This window comes from Hyaloscypha bicolor, assembly GCF_002865645.1.
Source record: "Hyaloscypha bicolor E unplaced genomic scaffold K444scaffold_157, whole genome shotgun sequence".
NCBI classification, from domain to species: domain Eukaryota; kingdom Fungi; phylum Ascomycota; class Leotiomycetes; order Helotiales; family Hyaloscyphaceae; genus Hyaloscypha; species Hyaloscypha bicolor.
Genome location: NW_020194659.1, coordinates 269,141 through 278,923, shown reverse-complemented (window position 1 = coordinate 278,923; position 9,783 = coordinate 269,141).

Sequence of the window (9,783 nt, the reverse complement as noted above, 5' to 3'; positions counted from 1 at the left end):
GAATATAAGACGATTTATCTATAGACTTCTATACCTCCGGCTCTATAAATAAGAAATATAATAATATATTTATTATAGTTAATTAATTATCTAAATAATATATAAGCCTACTAATAACCAAGAATACTATAGCCAGGACTACTACCGGCCTATTCTACTACTATATCTAGTAATTCCGAGGATCTCTTCTTACTATTATAAATAACTAAAAACCCTAATTTATTTCAGACTTTATAAATAAACTATTAAGATTAACCAGAACCAAGCTAAAGCTCTCGACTATAGAATATACCTAAACTAATAAACAAACAGAAATTATTAACTAGATTATTAATATCCGACTTCGCTCCTTTATTAATTATTTCCAGGATAATTAGGCAGATTTACTTCCGGTATTTAATACTATAAGTACCGCCTGCCTATATAAATTAACTAGCTTATCCCCCTTAATAGTCAATTATAAATATAAACCCAGGCTAAACTTTAACTAGATACTACTAATAACAGAGTTCAAAATACCAAAAAAGAAACTTAATCGGAAGAAAATATAATAGTAGGCTAAGAAGATTAATACTACTATTAATTATACCCGAAAATATATAATAGTAGCTCAGAAATATTAAGCCAAGTAAGCTAATAAGAAATAGTAAGAACCAGACTTTAGTTCAAGAGATATAGTTTATATAATTAAAAAGATATAGAAAACAGACTATCTATCTAATAAATTAGACTACTCCCTTACTAGACTATTTAAGATTAATAAAATAGTCGGCTATTTATATTAATTAGACCTTCCCCTATTATATAGGATTTGGCCAATTTTCTATATAAATAGGCTTTATAAGAATCCTACTAACCTACTACCCGGCCAAACTAATAAAGAGCCTGGTTCTACTAAAATTAATAGCAAACTTAAATAGGAAGTCAAAAAGATCCTCTCTTCCAAGATATTTTATAGTAAGCTTTACTATAAAATTAAATAGAAGAAATAGGATATAGATAACGAATAGTACCTTATATTAAACTTTAAGAACTTAATACTTAAACTATATAAATTCTATAAATAGAATCCCGGTAAAATAGGACCTTCTATCCGGCTAAATAAATAGATTTAGTATACTAAAGAGAATAAGTTTAACGAAAACTACCTAGATAATAATAAACCTTAATAATAAGGTCTCTATAACTAGAGAAAGAGAAGAAAAACCTAGATATTTCCCGGGTTTTATCTAAACCCTAATATATTTCCTTTATTTTATTATATTAGTATTTATTCTCTTTTCCAGAAATCTGGATAAAATACCTTCCTTTACTATACTAGATTATATTCTACTATCTAAGCAAATTACAAAAAAAAAGTAAATTCTCAAAGCTAAGCCAAAGGTAAATACTTGCCTATATTAGTTCGAAATATTATTAAAAATCAAGGAAAACCTTCTTAACTACTTTAACCTTTATAACCTTAACTATTTATACTATTACTACTGCCTTAATAGAACTATTAATAAAGACGAAATAAATAAGAAATCCCGGTAATATATTATCTATAGCCGGACTAAGTAAGGTAGCTTACCAAATCCTAAATAACTTAAATAGTAGTAGTAGTATCTCAAGTTTAGTAGCTATTACTATTATTAATATAACTACCGGCCAAATTACCTTTATAGACAAAAATAGCAACTTCCTTACCTAAGAACAGGTTAATATATAGAATACGGCCTGTATTACTCTTGAGAATATATCTGAAATTACTATAGAGGATATCTTAGTAGAAGGTTCTAAGGATAATGAAATAGAGGTTTTAGTTACTAGTAATAATAAGCCTAATAGTCTAATAGGCGGAATAAATAATACTAATAAGGGCTTTCTTATTAACCTTACGGAGCCAAATATTAAGAGAGTCAAAAAAAGTAAGGCTAGTTCGTCCAAAAAGTATAAGGTATCAGATAATAGTAAGAATTCCGATAATAAAAAGACTAAGAACAAAGAGACTTCTAGTAATAAAGAAGACTCTAACTATAATAAAGGTAGCCAAACCAGTATTAAGATACCTATTATAACCAGAAGATATATAATACCAAGTACTAGTTATTATATAAAGTACTAGTCTAAAACCAAGAACTAGAAAATAATCCTAAATACCGAATTAAAAGAGTAATATCCTATAAATATTAATAAATTAGTAAATAATACCATTTAAGAAGTCGGAAAACCCTTTAGAAGCTCCTATAAAACCAAAATCATATAGTTTAAGGCCCGGGGATTTAATAATAAAGTAGCTCAAGTAGCCGCCCTTAATATATAAGTCTCTATTATAGAGAAATAACTTGAGAATATATATATTAAGCTCGAGAAGGCCCAGAAGTTAATTAAATAGCTCAAAAACGGTATAATCAAGCCAAATACTACTACCCTAACTAAGAAGAAAGATAAGCAAGCTATTATATTAAAGCCTATATTAACGGATAGATTCGATCTACTACCCCTATTCAAAGACCGCCCGATAATAATAGTTCTAATATCGGCTATAGCCTATATAGTACTCCTAGACCACATTATTAATATAGGTATAGGTATAATATAAGTAACGAATACTAAGAACTGGCCGGAATGTATTAGGAACTGGGTTATTCTAGTAGAGTTAAGACTATACTTCGATTATAAGTAAGCTATAGGGATTAGACAGAATAGAATTAATAGCTATTATTTCCTCTTTTTTCTTTTCTATACTATAGCTAAATAATCCCCTAAATAAGGGCATTTAGACTTTTCTTTAGGAGAGGGGTAATATAATAGCTAATATAAAGGTATGATCTACTAAGGATAGGATATCGGAAATAGATATAAAACGAAGCTAAGCCAGGATTACTTAGACGAAATAATACTAAAGGTCAAGGCATCCTCCCTACTTTATTCTATAGCTTAGTATTTTCTAATATATAAGATTCTTTAAACTTTGAGCCTTTAATTATTATATTAATCCCGCCGTTATATAGATAATTTAAATCTCCTTAAATCTTTATATATGGTTTATTATATAAACTTTTATATCTCTATATTTAGTAATATTATAATTATAATTTTTAAATAAGAAGAATTCTCTTATTCTAGTATATATAATTATATTTATTTCTTATTTTTCAAATATATAATTATTAAATTAGAGAGGCTTAAGAATTCTAAATAATACTTTTTTCTAAAAAATATATATCCTTAATAAATAATAAAAGCAAATATAGAATTATATAATAATATAACTACCTTATATTAGTAACTTTATTTTCTATAAAACTATAACTTTATTTTATCTTTATTCTAAAACCTCTATTTTTCTTTTATATTTTTTCAATTTTACTATTAATATTAAAAGCTTCTATCCTTTACTAATACCTTCTTTATTAATATCTTTATTAATACCTTTATTAATACCTTTATTAATACTAAAAGCTAGTATCTAATTATCTTATAACCTTTCTTTTCTCTTCCTTATTTCTCCTTATCCTTTCTCCTTATTCTTCTTTTAAACTCCTTTTTTAAATCCTTTTTCCTTTAATACTTCTTTTATTAATACCAAAAGCTAGTATCTAATTACTTTATAACCTTTCTTTCCTTCTTTAAACTCCTCTAAATTCTTTCTCTAAATCCCTTTTCTGAATTCCTCCTTCTTTAATACTTCTACTAATAATATTAAAAGCTAGTACCTAACTACTACTTCCGGGTTACTTTTATTCAGAACTCCTATATTATAAGTCTTTAATTTACTTGCTTTTTAGAAAGCTAAATTTTAGATCCCTTTTCTCCTTTTCTAATATTTTCTTCTTTTCTTTTCTAATATTTCTTATATTTTTAGGCCCTTTGGGAATATTTTTTTTTAAACTTCCAAAAAAGAAGCTAATTTCTATTTAGATTTCTCTGAACTTTAATATCTTCTTTTCTTTTTTAATATTTATAAAAGCCTTTAGGCTATTACTAAATACCCCTATTCTTTATCTTAAAATATATACTAACTTATTCTTATAGGAAATAGCCCTTTTTCTTTTAATCTTAACTTCTTTAATATATACTTCTTGCCTTTAGGCTATTTAGATATCTCCCTATTTACTTTTATAAAATATATACTAACTTACTTTTTAGTTCCCTTTATCTTATCTCTTTTTTAATATTATTATATATATACCTAGTTAGTACTAGTTCTTATAACCTATAGTTAGGCTTTCTATTTATTAAATATCCGGATATTTTATTTTACTTTTATTTTATATATTTTATTTTATATACTTTACTTTTCTTTTATTATAAATTAGAACTCAAATAGTATTTATTTTAAATACTTATATTCTCGGGTATATAAGATTTCTATAAATCTTTCGGAATTATAAACTAGTCTATTTTAGTTTAGGGAAGCTTTTTTAAAAGTATTTCAGAAATTATAGTATTTATTATAACTTTTTCTAAAAATTAATATAATATAGGTATTTCTGGTCTATTCTCTCTTTATAGAATAAATTACTATCCTAAGTTTATATAAAAGTTCTAATTATCTCTCGAATTAAAATATAGGTATTTCTTATTTCTATTAAATTAGATATAAAAAATAATAGGCATTTTTAGGCTAGATTATAATACTAGTTAAGTATTAAGACTTCCTATACTTATCTTATAAACTTATAATTCGAGATATATTATATTTAATAAAGCTTCTATATCTAATTATTTTATACTATAATAAAATATCTTAGTATTATAATTAGGGAAGTTCTATTTTATAATCTTATTTATTACTTATAGATTTTCTAGCTAATAAGTCTTAGCTAATAGCTAAGAAACTTATTAGCTATTTTATCTAAAGCCTCTAGAAGCGGGAAGTTACTTTAATAAAGACTTAGTATTAAAAATAAGTTTAACTAATTAATCTAAATAAGGAATTTATAATAAGAATCTCTATATATAAGTAATTTCATATAATAAACTCAAGTTCCTATTCCTAGTTATATAAGTAAGCTATATAAGAAACTCTTTCTAGCCTATTAAAGTAGTTCTTATTTCTAGTTATATAAGTTATAATATATAATAAACTTAAACTTTTCTTAAATTATTTTTAGAAAAATTAGTAAGCTTTTCTAAATAGACTTATTAAGGCCTTGGTTTTCAAAAGTATTAGTCTAGCCTTCTTACTTCTTCCTTAGGTAATAGTTCGGCTTTTAGGAATTATATATAAATATCGAAATAAATAAGAAGATATACTATATATGCTTTTTAGATAAATTAGGATAAAACCTATAGGATTCCCGTAATATTTTTATTAAATCTATAGTACTAGCTAGTAAAGACTTTAATAACCTTAATAAGACTTGAATTATAAGCCCGGCCCTTAGATTTCCCGCTTAATTTAAAAATTAAGTAATTTATAATAAATTACTTATTATAAAACATATTATATTCTTTTTCTAAAGAATACCGGATACTAGTAATAGTTCGGAAGCCCTAAAGCCCTTAAGACTCTTTATAAGTTTCGGGCTTTAGGGCTTTTCTATAGCTAGCTAATTATATAAAGTTATATAATTATATGAATCCGGTATTAATATAAAGTAATTAGTAATTTTATATATAGATATAATATAGTTTTTAGTATAGCTAGTCTAATATATTATATATTTATATATAAATACCTGTAATTTTATTATTATAATATAATATATTCTTAATATATCCTTAATATAAAAATCTCTTTATAATTCTAAACTTTTAAAAGCCTTCTTTATACTAAAGGCAAAGTATATAATACTATTTAGGTATTAAATTCAAAAGATAAAGAATTATAAAGGCCCTAATAATTATAAAACTTTATAAACTTAAATAAATTTAAATATTATAAAAGTATTAAATTTAGTAGCCTGACTTTTAAATTATATAAGAACTAATTAAAGAATATTACTTTAAAGTATTAATTATAAATTCCAAGTATATATATATTTATAAGAAAATAAGACCTAAAATAATATTAAGCTAATTATAAGATATAGGAAAAAGTATATTAGATATTAGGCCTATTTTTTCTTAATTATCTTAACCTCGGCAGATATTTATATATAATTTATTAGACCTTATATAATAAGTTTATTTAGGAGAAATAAGATTAATTAGTCTAGGAAGTTTAATAATAATAGTTAGACTTCTATCCAAAGTAATAAGCAAAGTACTAATAATAGCCCAGGTATTTTAGGTTTTACTTATAAAGCTAAAAATATTATATTTATTAATTCTCTATATCTAATAAAAAAAAAGAAATAGTATATTTATATCTCTAATATACTCATTATTATAAAGTAATACTTATATAATCTATAAAATTAACTATAGTTCTCTTTACTAGAGAAAAGAATAATAAAATTAAAAAAGAATCTAATAGCCTATTATTATTATTATTATTATTATTATTATTACTATTAGAATTAGCTTTAATAATACTTTTAGTAGTACTTTCTATATTATCTTACGGCTTCCAGAAATTAGTAAATAAAGAAAAATTCTAGTATATATAAATTAATTAAATCTAAAAACAAAAAAGAATTTATAAAAGAAATAAAGAATAAAAGCCAGAATTAAAGAAAAGAATTATATATATATCTTTATTTACTTACTAGTTTATTAGATTCCTTCTTATTCTTAAAGTCTTATACTTATACTAGTAAGTAATACTTTCCTGGGCTTTCTAGGCCTCTTTAGTCTATTATTTAATTTCCTCAAGTTACTATATTTTCTAAGTATTTTCTAGCTTTTTATAAGTAATTTCAAGACAGAAATCTTTATATAAAGTCTTTTTCTAAATATTTTCTAGCTTTTTATAAGTAATTTTAAAATAAATATCTTTATATAAAGTCTTATTCTAGTATAAAATAAGGAAAATTATTTAGATATTCTTAGGGCCCAGATATATACTATAATAAAAAAGATTAAAAATAGTTTAAATAAAATCTAGTAAGACTATAAGTTCCTAGGCTCTTTTATTATTAGAACTAGTATAGAATACTAGTTTATTTATATTATTAATAAATTAATAATAGTAAATAGATTTACTAATACGGAAAGAGAAGTAAGGAAATAGCTACTAAGAAACTATATTAGAAAAAGTAAAAAAGACTTAATTATTTATTTCAAATTAAAAGCTATTTATTAAAAAACATTTATTAGAATTTATATAGAGAATCTAGTAAAAGAAATAGGAAAAAACTTATTATTAACTTCTTTAGAAAGTTAGATAGTTCTTTACTTAGTTCTCTAATTCTTTATATTATTAAATACTTATTTATAAAGAACTAGCTATAAAACTACGGTCTATAATTCTATAAGACTAAATCCGGCCATATTTTAATTCATGAAATCTTAAAAAGCTTCAGGTAACCTATTACTAATATAAGAAGTTATAGCCTGGATAGTAGCCTGAGTAACTCTTATATTTATAGCCTATTAAGCTTATATAGTAATATAAGTATTACTAGAAAAGTAATTAAGTTAAGTAATATGGCTTATAGTAAAAGGAAATATAAAAGAAAATAATTATAGGGCTATTAGAGTAGGAGGAGCCTAGAATAAAGCAGAACTAGTACCTGGCGGCTATATAGTAATAATAACTAGAGAAATAGATATAATAGATATTTCTAGAAAAAAAGATATAGGATAAAAATACTAAGAAAAGCTAGGGATTTAAAGTATCCTAGATATAAAGAGAAGAATAGATATAAACGGAATTCCAGAGCTATAAGATTCAAGTTTACTAGTATTACTATTCTAGGTAAGTAAAGCAGTAGCTTTTATATTATATTTATTATTAGTAAATTAATAGAACTTATAATATTAGATATTACTATACTAGTATTTAGCTATAGGGCATATAGTATTAGAGTAAGTTTTGAGAAATAGTAATACTATTTTAAGAAATAAGAATTTAAAGATTTAAAATATTTATATAATAAATAAACTTAATAATTCTATTAGTATTACTCTTAAAAATAAGAAGGAAATTTCGAAAATAATATATTTAATAATAAATAATACTTATTTTAATATATCTAGTTATTTTATAATTAGCTTATTTAACTACCTTATATTATTAGGAGTATTACTAATAAAGGGCTATTTCTAAGTAAAGTTCTAGACTATTAGGAACTATATAGGTATTCTTCTAGCCTATATATTATTTATATATTCTATATTTATTAGAATAACTTATTTAAGGATTTTATTTTATATAATAGTAATATTATATTTACTAGTTAGCTTCTCGAACTCTCCTAATATTAGTAGCTGCCCTAAAGCTATATGTGCCCGGACTATATATTAGAGCTAGTAATAAGCTTAAATATATAATTAGTTACTATTTCTATTAGTATTTCCTATATAAATATTAGCTATATTTATATTATAAGATATAAGCTTCTAATAATATTATTTTAGTATTTCTCTTAATAGAAACTTATTAATATCTATATTAGTATATAAGTAAACTATTTATATAGAACTATATAAGGTTATATTACTTATCCTAAACTAAATAATTATTAAGGATTATATTATAAAGCTTTATATTTATAGGGTAACCCTAGTACTATATCTTGCCTAGGGGCTTTATATATAGTCTAAATAGCTTGCCGGCTACTATATTAGGCCTTGATCTATCTTTTCTAATCCTATAAATATTTTATAAGTTTATAAACCTATATATCTCGTTTTAAATCTATTATATATAAAGTATTAGTAAAGTAATCTAATTCTATAGATATTAGTAATTATAATTCCCGATATAGGCTAGTTCCTAAAAGTAGTTCTATATATACTAATCGGAATTAGTTATATAATCCGGTACTATAATACTAGACCTAATAGCCTTAATAAAAAATAGTATAATTATTAGTATCTAATACTTTTTCCTAATAATAGAAAAAATAAGAAATAGATATAAGGAAACGAAATTACTTATATACTACTAGTATAACTAGCTCTTCTAAAACTCCTATTACTAGAATTTAACTTACTAATTCTTAGTACTTTTCCCAGAAATAAAGTAGTTCTTTATATATATAACTAATAAATTAGCTATCCGCGAGAATATAAAGTATATTTTAGTAATAAGAGAGAGTTTAGAGCCTTAATTAGTCCTAAAGAAATAAAAGTAATAGTTTATTTAAGTATAAATCTAAAGATATTACTATATAACTAAATAAGTAATCTAATTAGAGATTCTAATATATATTCAGATAATATTATATAAATAAGTATTAATATAAGTATATATCTTAATCCCAAATAATAATAGCTTATTATATTTATTAATTAACTAAATCTAGTCTAGCCCAGGTATAATATATCCTTTCTTTTTAAACTATATCTATTATATTTATAATATAATTATCTCGGGATCCAGAAGTTATAATATTATATATAAGCTCTTTTTATAAATAATAAAATATATTAGTAAATAAGGCCCTAACCTTCTAAGCTAGGGCAAAATAGTAAAGTATAAAAAAACTAACCGGGTTACTAGTAAACCTTATTAATAGAAATACATATATAAATACTATTATTTATAACCTATAATTCGCTTATTATTTAGCTTACTTTATAGTATTATAAATAGTTACTTATCTGCCGCTTGCCTATTTATTATAGTTATATAGTAAATAAGATTAAGCTTTTTATATATATAAATAACTCTAGTAATTAAAGCTATATAACTATAATTCTTAAGATCCTTAAGTATTTCCTTATTTATATTTCCCAGATAAT